The 14,912-nt window shown below is 33.5% G+C and overlaps 1 protein-coding gene across 4 annotated transcripts in view; it reads right to left on the reverse strand.

The window, feature by feature from the left end:
• SLIT2 (slit guidance ligand 2) overlaps nucleotides 1-14,912 on the reverse strand; it is a 404,520-nt gene that overhangs the window by 113,180 nt on the left and 276,428 nt on the right. The gene's annotated exons all lie outside the window — the stretch shown is intronic.

Consider the following 14,912-nt stretch of genomic DNA (forward strand, 5'->3'; position numbering starts at 1 on the left):
ACATTATCTATTCCATGTTTCTGCTATCAAAGAAAGACAAGATTTTACCCATCTAGTTATGAAAGACACAAAACAGTATATTTCACAGGGTGTTTTGGTAAATATTTTAGTCCATCAAAAAATGTTGTCTCTCAGCCTCATTTCTACCCATATAAATATGCTAATACACATTTCCCATCCCTTCTCCTCGCTTCTGCTCTGTATCCCAGAGAGCTGACTCCTGTGAACCATTTAGTCCAGGCTCAGTTGCTAACTGGCTTTTGTGAGACCTGATCAGTGAGAGGCACTGGTGGGAGACCCAAGGTGGGACGAAGGGAGAAGCCAGGGTATTCTCCCCTTTTCTGCCTCAGGATATGTCCTCAGCAGTGGTCTCATCTCTTCCTTAATTTTAGCTCCTCCTAAGGGCCACCTCCTAACTTTGTATATCATCAATTTCTTAGTTCTTTGTAGCCCTGGGGGTGGAAGCAGCTTTCTAATCTGTGTCACTTTCTAGAGCTCTTTAACTCATTTGTCATATTAAATCCCTCTATTGAAATACCTGGCATGAGCTCCATTTTCTTGCCCAAATTTTAAAAATGCATATACATACACCCATATATGTATATACATTTATATTGGTATATTTATGTATAAATATTATATATACAGAGAGGCCATATATAGGCTATATATGTGTCATATACAGTGATTCATTTTTATTGAATGTTGGTAATACTTTGACATTGTATGTATTACAAGCATTTAATGGACATCAGATCAACATAAATAAAATATCGCTAGGAGGTTAAGTCAAATTGCTTAAATTACGGTCTTTTCTGATTCAAAGGCCTTATATTACAATATCATGTTTTCTTCAACAGTCTCAGTGTTCACCCTCTGACCTCCTTGTCTCTAAAGGCAATGGGTTTCCCCAATCTTCACTGCTCTTGAACTCACTGTAGCGTATGATACTGTGAACAGTCCTTCCTCCCTTGGATGTGACACTATATGTTCATGATTCTCGCTCTGCTTTTCTCTTTCTAATTTATGGCTTCATTTTCTAGTCCTCCAAATTGAGTTATTCCCCAAGTTTCTGTCCCTTGCTCTCTCACAAAAAGGTAAAATCTTTTCTGCAGCTTGCAATATTAGTCATGATCCTCACGCTCCAGAAAGCAGAAGTTATTTTGTTCACATTAAAGAAAAACTTAAGCTTAAGCTATTTACAAAATATGTTAAGGAAGCAAATTAAAATCACTCATATTACAGTACTCAGATCCGTGAATTTTACTTTAGTTTTTCTGCACGCATATTTATTTTATATAATTAAAATCTTACTGTGTAGAGAATTTTGAGTTGACTCCTTTACACTAAACATCATATCATCCATGTTTTCCTATATCATTAAAATTTTTGGAAGACATTATTTTTGATGTTTTCATGACAATTCAATTGTCAAAATGTGCCATATTTCCTTAATCATTCCTTATTGTTAGCCGTTGAAGTTAATAATAATTTCACATCAATATTAATTATATTGTTTGGTTATTTTAAGATGACTAGAGCACAGCCTCCTTTTGAAGCTTTCCTTTACTTTCTTAGGAATGGTTAATTGTATCTTTCTCTCTGCTCAAGGGCATTTTCTTCTAAACTCCTCTGCTCTTATCTGACTGCATTCTAATTATTTTTCACATATCCCTCCTCCACCATGTTGTTGGCCCCCAAGGGGCAGATTTACTGTAGAAGACAAGAAATAATCTCATGAAGCAAATATGAATTTCCTTCATATGGATTATTTATCTAGGTCTTAAGAAAGGGTTACTTTTTGCAAAAGCTCTAAGTATAGCAAAGGTTATTTTAATCATTTCACTGTTACATTATTGATTAGAACATTATGAATTGATGGTTTAAAGACACATTTTTTTTGCTGTGATCCATTCTTGTAGCTGGATTTTAAGAAGTTTAAAATGTAATCGATGAAAACATAGTAAAAACAAGCTATAGATGGAATACTCTTGATTAAAGGACTTTCTTCAAATCCAGGCCAATGAAACATCATTTCATTTTGTTAAAGATTTTCTCAAAATAATATAATGCGATGATGAGAAAAAATAAAAATTCTTAGTGTCTAGCAGGTTTCTTTCAACAGTCATGCAAAACTAGATCATACAATTACTTTTCGTAAACATAATTTCAGTTTCTTGAAAAGAAGGAATCAGCAATTATTCATTCATTCATTCAATCTGCAAATATTTAATGACAGCCCTGTGCAACATATTGTATTACATAATTGGAATTCAATGGTGATCAAAAGCAGGTATGTTTATACCCTCATGGATGTTTTATTGATAAAGTGTCCAGTTTTACAGTTACATTTCCAACTAATTTGTTCAATATACGTTTTTTAAAAAATGAGATATTCAGTACTGAGACTTCTGAAATGTCAATAACATTAACTTACAAATGTGGCCAAACTAATTCTATCGCTTAATATAATTAAAAAGCTTCTTTAGAAATTTTAAAATTCATTTATTATTTTAAAGTTTCAGAACCTAGAATACTTATAATGATCACTAATTGTTCTAATGGCTTTTAAATATATTTTATTGTAACTTAGTTTGTGTTGAATCTGCAGTTAATTTCATTGATAACTATTCCTGCTAAAGCAAACAAAACAAAAAGATATAAGTGGGCCATCTATATTTTTAGAAAATGCATGCTCAAAAAGTTACAAAACAAAGAGAATTCATGATGAAAACATATTTAATTTTATATGCAAAAATAACTCAAACATAATATAGCAATACTGCAGGTATTATTCCTTATTGCAATGTCCCATGACTTAATCTTCATATGGCAAACCATATCATTTACAACATATGCAACAGAAAGCTGAACAATGACATGTACAATGGATTTGCTTGCTTTTCTTTATTTATCTATTTACTTCCAACCTTGTTCCAAAAAAAGAGTATTTGAAAGGAAGCTTATATGGTTATTTACATTGACTCAGCAGCTAATTGGTTTTTATGGCACTGTCTAGCAGTCCATTAAGGCACAACATAAGTGCCTCCTTCATTCAAAGAGACAGATTCTCATGCAGGGAAATATTCTACCACTGATAGATGTCAAACCATAAATTTTAAAACGTTTAAAAATGTCCATTTTCTTGTCTTCAGTGGACAAACAATAAACTAATGTGTACTTCCTGTAAACTTCTAGGTCTCTAGGATAAATAATTTGTGTGTTTCATTACAAGAACCTCATAATATATTTGACAAACTACAAACAACACACATCTCAAATGTTGCCCTTCCTCCTAAAACAAGAGGGGGGGCTATTAATATCAGATTATAAAAAATAAGGAGGAAAAATATTAGAGTTTTCAGGTGAAGGTTAAATAAAAAGGAAGGGTAAGCTGGGACAAAGTGAGAGAGTAGCATTGACATACATACACTACCAAATGTAAAACAGATAGCTAATGGGAAGCAGCCGCATAGCATAGCACAGGGCGATCAGCTCAGTGCTTTGTGACCACCTAGAGGGGTGGGATAGGGAGGGTGGGAGGGAGATGCAAGAGGGAGGGGATATGGGGATATATGTATACGTATAGATGACTCACTTTGTTATACAGCAGAAACTAACACACCACTGTAAAGCAATTATACTCCAATAAAGATGTTAAAAAAATTATATACCTAATAACACAGCTTCAAAATATAAGAAGCAAACATTGGAACAAGTATAAGAAACAGACATCCACAATCATAAAAAAACAAAAACAAACAAGCAAACAAACAAAAAATTCCAGGGTTACAAAAAGAGATGGTGTAATGGCTGAGATACATTTGTTTGCTGTAGATAAAATCCACCATAATTAAGAGCCTTCCAAATGCTAGCCCTTCATAAAAAAAAAAAAAAAAATTCAATATTTTAAATTTCAAAGTAAAAATAGATTTAGAAAACTGAGTAAGAGAAGGAGAAAATTTTATAAACTCCATATGATAAAGGAAGACTTTTTCATATAAAAGGAGCTAGAAACTTTTTCTCCACGGAATGTATGTGAACAATTCCAAAACATTTCATCACTGTGTGTACGTATATCTCAAAGCAATCTGCTGTACACTTCATCAAAACAAGAAGGAAATTTGTTAGAAGTTCAATTTTAGTTAGAAGACAGTTTTCTAACTGTTCCAACCAAAAAATACACAAGCGTGTTTAACCAATAAAAAGAACTTTTTCCTCCCACTCCCATATATCTTTTTCTCTTGTTCTCTACTGCTTTTTTAAAAAAGAAATATATGTCTTCACACTTTTAGCGTTCCTAAAGAATGAACAGCTACCAATATACATCACTTTTCTGGTGCCTATTTCAAAGATGGTAGAAAATGGAAAATTATCAATAAATCTCTCTGCTGTAATACTGTGTACACTTAAAACCTGGAAATTATGTGCAGGTATAGCTGGGCTCTGTGGCATATAAATACCTTACCATGGTTATCAATTAGCAGATCTTACATCAGGGAAGTATACAACATACAGTGTAATTGGGCAGTTAAATATTCCAACTAGTTCTGAAGACGTTTACACTATATTAAACAACATTAGTTTATTTTAAATGACATTTTCGACTCACTAGCTTTCAATACTCAGGCATTAGTTTCAATATTTTTCAAATTAAATTATCTTGATAAACTATAAAAAATAACATCCACATGCCAAAGCTGAAATAGCTCTCCCAAGAGGTATTTATATTTTGTATATGTATCAACATAAAGATAAAAAGTGGAGTTTAGTAATTAAAAGTATGAGCTTTATATAGACTTGGATTAAATTCAGAATTTGCCACTGATTAGCTCTGCGGACCTTGCAAAAGTTACTGTTTGTTTCTCTGTGTCTCAGTTTCTCTTTCTGAAAAATGAGAAAATAAAACCTACTATAAATGTTTTGGTAAAAATAAAACATATATGGTATGTTTTTTCCTGCTCAAAAAATAGTGGAAAAAATTAAAACGAGGATATATATGTATATATATGTAACATATAACATATGACATAATATATATAATGTCTGTAGCATGTATCAGTCACACATATACACACAGATTATAGAAAGGAATAAATCTGACACATGAGATGATCTCTAATGTGAAATAAACATTTATGGTTCCAAAACACATTTTAAAACAAATTACCAAAACAGTTTTGCAGATAACTCCCAAGTGTATATTAAACATATACACTCAAGCATCATTCACATACATGGAGGCTGAAAAAAAAATACAAATGGTTGCTATTTCCATGATCAACATGATTAAAATAGAGCACTTACTCTAATTTGAAAACTGAGAAACTCAAAAAAAGTTTTTACACCACCAGTAAAGTATGAGTTTGGATTGAGTGTTTCTGTAACACACAGCCCAGATGCTGATTATACATGGCAATAAAACTGACAGTTCTTTGCATTTTCCCCATCTGCTTTTAACGTAAATGGCAAAAACAGCTGCCAAAGAATAGAACAGATTTAATGGGGTGAAGGCTGGAACTGCAGAATGACTTTAGTTTTTGAGTCATGGACTGCTGAGTGTAGCCAAATATTCTCATCATAGGTAACACCAGGCCTGCATTTGTAAAGGAGGAAGCAGCGATATTACTTTGTCATCAGGGATCCTCTTGCCTATTACATAATAATTCTAAAGTAGGTACTTTATATTTTTGGAATGTTACTTCTAACTTGAGCAATAAATGCATGCCATTGAAATCCTTCAGATGTCTCTACATAAAATGACCCAAGATTATCTTAGACTAGAATATTATTGCTGTTATGTAATTGTGATTTCCAGGACTTTTTAAGTTTAACAAATATTTTTAACAGCTGAGTGAATATTGGCCTCTAGAGGGACATACTTTGCATATAGCTAGCATTTTTGCCTTAAGACTCTGTCCATCCTAATTGATTATCAGAGATCCCTATGTTGGGATGACTTGTTCCTGAAAATTGTTCACTTCCTTAATCTTATTTTATTTCTTGTGATGTCATTCTGGGTACATTTCCCTCAGTGCAAATTCAATTGATGTTTTCATAATAAAAATAATTCCTTTTCCATTTGGTCTTTAAGCATTTAAAGCAAAACAAAAATGTGTGTGAGTTCCTATTGACCTCATATTTCAGGCAATGAACTTCTGAATGAGTGTTAAAATTTTTATGTATATATTTATATGGACACACTCAAATGCAAAAAAAAAGTACATTCAATACACAGAATCACATAATTTAGATTTAGAGGGAAAAATGGGCTAAGACACATGGTTCGCCGATTTCAGAGGCACAGAGTACAGATTCATAATGTCAGTAACACTCAGTTTTCATAATTTTTCTTTTGCAATCCAAGAAAGACAAATGGAAGTTTTGCTGCTTTGTTTTTCATTATAACTAAAACCTCTTGGACGCTTAATATGAGTTAGGCACTGAGCTAAGTCCCCCATTTGGTAATAATTTTAGTTTTAAAAACATTATGCAAATTACCTTTATACATCATTTGTTTAACAGTATTACTCAGTGACTAGATAGCAACTAGTCTTCTCCTCGATGCCTGTAGTGAGTTACTGTCCAAGTCATCTGTCATTTTTCCCCTAAAGTTCAGATAACACTCTGATCACTAGTAGAATTTGAACCAAACAAATTTTTAACTTACTCTTTCTGGATGATTTTACAACTATAAATCATTAACTTAATTCTTTAAAAAAGTGACAATTTCATTCACCTGAGAATGAATACTACTTTATGCCCCAGCTGTCTTCATTTCTATGTTAAAGTCTACATAGGTCTTATTTACATCTGATGGGTCTCCATTTCTTTCCTGAAGAAGTTTTTAGTGACTCAACCACAACAGCACTTGGGTCATTTCTTGGAATAACTTCTCACTACTACCTGCTGCTAAGCCTGTCTTTATCATGCCTTATGTAACGGTTTGTATCACAAGTGTATTCTCTACACCACGTTAGAGGGATTTTTCTAACTAACAAATCAAATCATACTACTACACTGCTCAGAATTTCCCCTTGTATCCTATTAACATCAGGACAGTGATTCTTCAAGATTAGGATTGTACTTTATGTTCTAACAACTAAAACTGTTTTAATTTCTCAAAGACACATGACTCTCACTTTTCTCCGACTTTGCATATGCTCTTTCCACTGTCTAGAAAGCCCATGATTTCTCTGCCTGCAAAACACATCCTCATACCCAAAGATTCTTTTAGTCTCCCAGGGAAATCAAGATATTCCTTTCTCTGTGCATATGTATTTCTCCATGCATATGTATTTTATTACTTATCATATAGCTTTTAAAATTTGTGTGTGTAAAGCTTCAATTCTCTGCACTGTAAACATTTTGAAAGCTGGAACTGTGACCTCTCATCCATAATGCCTGATGCAGAGTAGGCACTCAAAAGTATTTGTTGACTATGTAGTACATGAAAAAAATGTTACTTTTCCACATGCCGTTCTCTGCTGCAATAATGTTCATCATACTCCTTGGGATTTTTAAGAGAAACCAGTTGGAGCATCTGCTTTGCCTTACCACCCTAGTCATTTTAAGATTTCTTTTTCACTAATTTATTTATAATTTTACCATACTTATCTTCACATCTTAATTAATATTACAAAAGTTTGATTCATTCTTCTATATGTTTCTCTTATGAAAGGCACTGTGGTTTTCTTCTGAAATGATCAAACAACAAAACTACAAAAGCATATAAAGGGTGTGTGTGCATACGTATATATAACATCCATATTATACATATAAATTTTTGTGAAATTAGGTACAAATAAGAAAAATAATCAATATATTGAAAAGGCAACCAAGAGAATGGGAGAAAATATCTGCAAATCATATATCTGATAGAGGGTTAATAACCTAAATATGTAGAGAAGTCATACAACTCAATAGCAAAAAAGCAAATAATCAAAATAATAAGTGAAGAAAGGAACTAAATAGATATTTTTCCAAAGAAAACATATAAATCAAGAGTAGGTACATGAAGAGGTGCTCTACATCACTAATCATCGGAGAAATGCAAATGAAGAACACAATAAGATACCACACCAATCAGGACGGTTATTATCAAAAAGGTAATAGATAACAAATGCTGGCAAATATGTGGAGAAAAGGGACTCTTTATATACTGTTGGCAGGAATGTAAATTGGTACAACCATTACGGAAAACAGCATGTGGTTCCCATAAAACTGATATTGAACTACCATAAGCTCTAGCAATCCCACTCCTGGGTTCATACCTGAAGGAATTGAAATCACTATCTTGAGGAGATATCTGAATCTCCATGTTTACTGCAGCTTTATTCACAATAGTCAAGATATGGAAACAACCTAAATGTCCTACAACAGATGAATGGATAAAGAAATTGTGGTATATATACAATGGAATATTATACAGCCATAAAAGTAAGGAAATCCTGTCATTTGTGACAACATGGATGAACCTGGAAGGCATATGCTAAGTGAAATAAGCCAAACAGGTAAATACAAATACTGTATGCTATCATTTACATGCAGAATCCAAAAAAAAAAAAAAATCTTATTTCATAAAAACAGAATAGAACAGTGGTTGCAGAGGTTGGTGGCTGGGAAGATGAAGGTCAAGAGGTATAAATTTTTAGTTATAAGAAGAATAAGTTCTGAGGGTCAAATGTACAACACAGTGACTACAGTTAATAATATATTTCAAATATTATATACTTGAAAATTGTGGAGAGTAGAACTTAAGCATTCTTACCACACACAAAAAAAGAGTTAACTATTTGAGGTGATGAATGTGTTAATTATCTTGATCTTGGTAATCATTTCACAATGAATAAGCATATCAAATCATCATGTTGTACCCTTTAAATATATACAACTGTATTTGTCAATTATTCCTCAGTAAAATTGGAAAAAAGGAAGTAAATTGAGGGAAGTAGGAGCAAATAATTTTCTTTTCATGAACCCACACTCTTAATAAAAATGAATTCTCTTTACAAAGATGATTATTCTACTATTTCATTCAATAGGAATTAAAGATTGTTCAAGATATGCATATAAAATTGAGAATTTTGCCAAAATAAAGATGAAAATGCTCCAATGATTATTAGTGAACTCAATAATGGTCTATGGAACTACAGGTTTAGTTTAGTTTTAAATGTATTTTACCTAATTTATCTTATACTATTTTGCTGTGGAACTATCAAAATTGCTGTAGGGATTACACTAAGCACGGCTACTGATGACTAAGAATTAAGTGAGATGTTTGTTGTGAGGAAACTCAGTGGTGATCTTAGTTTGTATACTGAACAATGAATTGGCTTTCTGCATTCTGTAAGAAGCTAAATTATTATGTCTTTTTCTAAGCTCCTAACTTATGATGAAATCATGATATGAAAACTTCAGAGATATTTTATCAATATTGTCTAAATAGTAAAGTCAAGGTAATTTACATGTGCTATAAAAATTAGTCAAACTGTATATTTATTTTTAAAATTTATTTTCAAAATTTGGGCATAATTAAAAGAAAATGAACCAATTACACAGCATGACAGCTGTGCTATTAGCTGAGACATTCCTGAGTGCATGTTAAATAGTCAAAAAGTCATGTTTGATATCATGAGTACCTGTAACTTTCCTAATAAGCTAGTATAGAATAGGTTATTTAAAAACACATTGATCAAATCTAATTTACATATCCCTACCAACAGAAACTTTGAAATATGCAGATTCAAAATTTGGCAAGTATTATTTAATAGAAATAAGGATGCAACATTTTGGAAGGGGCAAATGCAGAAATAGCATGCAAAAGGGTTAAACACAGGAAGAGTGCCTAAACAGAAATGGAGGACAAAGATATATTTTTAAAATTATATTCAGTATCATAAATGCAGTTTGTAATCAGAGCATTCAAGAATCATTCTCACTTTCATTTCTTTATAATTATGCATGCAAATGATCCAGAGGAAACAAAAGGGAAAAAAATGTACTCCTAACTTCACCAACCTCTAATACTGTGAATCTCTTTGAAATAGGCTTCTTTACTACTTAGCAGAGTAAAAGCAGTCCAATAAGTTTATAAAACAAAGTGAGTTCCTTTTCCATTTTACCTATTTGAATAGCACATCCAAAACAAATACTATAACTTCTGAAAATTTGCAATACATCTTAGAAAACAGAGACAGCCCTCATAAGACCCGGCCTAAGAACTTTGCTACCATACTTTCCTTTCCTGAAATTTGAACGCTTCCTTATCTTTTCTCAGACAAATAAAAGGAAGAATTGTATGGCTCCCAGCTTTGAAGCCCTGAAAAATGCAACCAAGATTAAAAGCAATAAGACCTAAGAGTGAACAAGACATACTAAATTGTTCAACGTATATTTTTACTAACTGTTCTCCGTGATTTACGGAATTTCTGTATAATGGTTTGGACAGCTGCTATGCCACAGAAAATCTATAACTGGATTGAAGAGAACTAAATGTCTACTTTACAGCAATCTATCACATCACATTCAAAGTATTACACCTCAAGACAAGATTTAAGAAATTAATTCTGATGATTTGATATATAGAGAATCAATTTGCTATGAATGATTTTGTTGCCAGGAGTCAGGCCTTGTATAGACTTGCCTAAGGCATTCCATGTGTATGAAAACAAGGTACCCAACCAGCAGAGTTCAAAGCAGCAAAGTGCTGCAAAGATTCCAGGGCAGCAACAACTTCTTTCTTCTAAACCTAATTTTACCTGATATTACACATTCTATTTCCCCCCATCTATCTTCATTAGTCCATACTCCTTTGTCACATTTTCTTTTACTAGGAAGAATGGAGGCTTGGAGGCTCTCCTGATTGTATGTTCCAGACCCCCCTCCCCAGTACTGTTCTTCTCCCCTCCCACACTGTGCTAAGTTTTGGGACAAAAATGGTGAGGAAAAAAGACATGATCCTGCCCTCATTAAGCTTGCAGTCTAATAGGGTAGTTTGACATTAACCAGAATATCAAATTAAGCTGTGATAACTTCTACGTAGACAAAATCTAGGGAGATATGAAATTACTTAGTAGAGACTAGGAAAGAAGACAACAGTTGTAGATATAAAGTAATATGAAACAGTTCTTAGTTTTGTAAAATTCCTATACCTTCATGCCTTGTCTTTCCCTATGCTCCTTATATGTTCCCTTCACATATAAGTTTCTTAAAGTGTCCTGTTTTTCTGATATCTGCCTCTCTTCATTTTTTCTCAATCATCCCTTTTATAATATCCCAACAAGCTAAGCCACATCTATCTTTCTTCTGCAGCTGGATGGAGGATGGAAAACAGGCTTTGGAGTCAAATAAATCTAAGACTGAGGCCAGTTTAGTCACTTCATAATTGAAGAGTTGTTTTTTTACAAGATTTCTTAACTTTTTTGAGCCTGGCCTTTTTTTAAATAGCAAAATCAAGTTGTCAACTTTTGAGGGATTTGAGGTAAACATCTATAGGCTTTGTTACAGAGAAAATGTGACCTTAGAGAAAGATGTCTAAGATGTCTGTAAAAAGATTGAATTAATTATTATATCTAAAGAAGGAGGGTACCTATTAGATACTGGCTTGGTCAACCTAGAGCGGAAAAAAGTTGCTCTCAGATGCATGTAGAGAGTAGAATCCAAGCCAGGACAGGAAACAGGGAATTTAACAAAGGAATTTTTAGCTAGCCCATTTTAGCTCATTTCATTAAGCATTCTATTCATAACTTTTTTTCATTAAAATTTCTCTTATTGATTTTATGCTTAAAAAGCATCATTTCATTTTTCTACTGGAAGAGAATGGACTGCTCCTTCATATTTTTTTCTTTTAATCATGCTTAATATAACTCCACCCTTTCGGAGATAAATCTGCTTTAAATGTTTAATTTTTACATTATCCATTCATTCAATAAATAGTTATCTTATATTTATCAAGGGCCTACTGTGTGCCAGGTACTAGATTTGTTGCTGGGTGTTCAGTGGTGATTAGAACAGAAGCAGTTCTTGTCTTCATAGAGCTGTTTTAGTAGTGAAGATAAACACACAACACAAATATATATATATATATATATATACACACATATATATATATATAAAACATATACATGTTATATATATATGTATGTACATTAAACACACAAACATATATATATATATATATATATATATACACATATATGGATATATAGTTACAAAATGTAATAATTAAGTGCAGTCAAAATCAGATTCCTAGTCTGCAAATGGGAGGACAGATCCTGGACCATGGTAAAATCATCAGGATAATGAGGCCTCCTGGAGAAATAAAACCAACCTTTATCTAACACATGCCTCTGCATTAGTTTTTCTATTTTATTTAAATTGCACAAATACACCCATCAAAGGTCAATGAGAAGATCAAATGTTACAATATGTGTATAGTATCCAACACTGCAGGCATTAGATAAATGCTAGTCTCTTTTCTATTCCTTCTTCTCCAATTATTTCAATTCTGACTTTAAAGGAATATTTCCCTTCTATATCTTAACACATAATTATCTGAGCAAATACCACAAGTGTGAAGTTATAGTTGCAAGCACAAATCAGATAAAAGGAAAGGGTGAGGCAAGTTTTTCTACCAAGATTTGCAGGCAGTTGATCACTGCTACATACCATACATACATACTTTCTTTTTGTCACAATATGAGATAGTTACAGGAATAAAGACACACTAAATAGTAGGATGTCAACTCAACATTACTGAATGAAATGTTTGATAATTTGCAATAAAGAAATTCTACTGATAATTTACTGGTAAAATCCAATTTTAAAACATTATATGAAAAATATGAAGGGAGTTTATAATGTTCAGTTCATCATGTATTAAAAATATAGAATGTATAAAATTTTTTCAAGATGTTGCTTAACTTTTTTCTACATTTTATGAATCTTATTGATTCTTTAATAAAAAAATAAGAGTAATAAAAGAAGTGAGTCACTAAGCTAGTAAGTTGTGCCACTATAATGAATGGTAATGGGTGTATTTTTTTTTTTTTTTTTTTCAGTACGTGGGTCTCTCACTGTTGTGGCCTCTTCCGTTGCGGAGCACAGGCTCCGGACGCGCAGGCTCAGCGGCCATGGCTCACGGGCCCAGCCGCTCTGCGGCATGTGGGATCCTCCCAGACCGGGGCATGAACCCGCGTCCCCTGTATCGGCAGGCGGACTCCCAACCACTGCGCCACCAGGGAAGCCCGGTAATGGGTGTATTTTGTTGGAGTTGAAGATCAATATGATTTATTACCAGATGCTCTACTGATAACGCTGATAATGTAATAATCAGAGAAGTAAAATTCACCTAGAGCTTCACATATGTTTTCATCTCTGCTTATGAATTTATTAGAGCTTTACCTGATAAACCACCACCTCAGCACAGACAAACTCATTGGGACATATTAATTAGTCTAACTTTTATGCTACTAAATTCCACCATCATACAAAATCTATAGAGCATACAAAATGTAAGAAAAGCTCTATGACAAAAAATAAAATAGACTACATGAGATAAACCATTTGAAATGTTTCATATTCCTTTGAGTCTGTTATGTCTACAACTCACTCCTCTTTTGTCAACCAGCAACAGCATTTTTGTCTCCTTTTCTATCATCAGGATTTGATCAATCCCCTCCTGGGCCCAGAACAATCTTGCTTCCACATATATCTTATCTAACTCTCACACTCTCATGTCTCTCTAAACCTATTCTTCCTCTCTGACTTTCTAATGACTGCAGGTTTCTGCACCTTAAAATAAACCCGTCTGTCCTTTATCATTGCAACTGTCTTCTTTAAAAAATGGTTTCTCAGCTAAACTCTTCAAACTACTCCATATCTGCTTTCTCCAATATTCATCACCTCTGACCTTTCTTAACACTTTGAAGAGCGGCTTACTTACCTATCACTCTATCTTGAAGCCTTCAAGAACAATATGCTGGTCAAATTCTAACCTAGAAGCTCCTTCCTCCCTTACCTATTGTGGCCCTCTGCTGTTTTTGTTTAGTTCCCTCGGGTTTCTCTTCTCTTTTTCTCCTTTCCATTGGCCATCTGATGGCATTAACCATCTACTTGTGTTTTTTTTTTAATAATATTAATTACTCCAAAATCTTTGCCTCAAATCCTGTCTTGCTCCAAATTATCATAGTCTGTATTATTTTAGTGTCTCTAAATATCTTACTGGAACTTCAGTATCTCACAAATTTTGCTCACCATCATCTTCCTTCCTAGCTTTGGTCCTGCTCCTCAGCTTCTTCTTTTTTGTTTTTTGTTGGGTTTTATTTTATTTACTTGAGTCCAGCCACTCCACGGCATGTGGGATCTTCCCGGACTGGGGCACGAACCTGTGTCCCCTGCATTGGCAGGCGGACTCCCAACCACTGCGCCACCAGGGAAGCCCCTCAGCTTCTTATATATAATGTCATAACCACCATCTCCCCAGCCCTCATACTTGAAATTTTGGCATCCTCTTTGAGTCCTTTTTCTCATATCATCAAAGGCCAAATCCTATTAATTCTGCTTCTGTATTAGCTATCACAGCTGCTTCCACATCATCATTCCTACTATTACTTACTAGCTCCTGCTCTCATGACATCTCCCCTCCATCAACATAATAGTCTCCTAAGAAGCCTTAAGCCTGGTTTTCTCTCCTTTTGGCAAACCACTGGTGCACAGCTGTCAGATTAATTCTTAGAGATTCAAACTCCTGTGTTCAAATGCATTCCAAAGAAAGATTTAGATCCTTATACTATCAAAGTCCTCCATGAATTAGCTCCAACCTACCTTTCCAACTTTGTTTCCTTAACTCTCTCAGGTACCAAATACCAATCAAATTGAGTTCCTATTTGGCAGTATCTTGAATTTCCATT

The sequence above is a fragment of the Kogia breviceps genome, chromosome 6 (assembly GCF_026419965.1).
Source record: "Kogia breviceps isolate mKogBre1 chromosome 6, mKogBre1 haplotype 1, whole genome shotgun sequence".
In the NCBI taxonomy this organism is placed as follows: Eukaryota; Metazoa; Chordata; class Mammalia; order Artiodactyla; family Physeteridae; genus Kogia; species Kogia breviceps.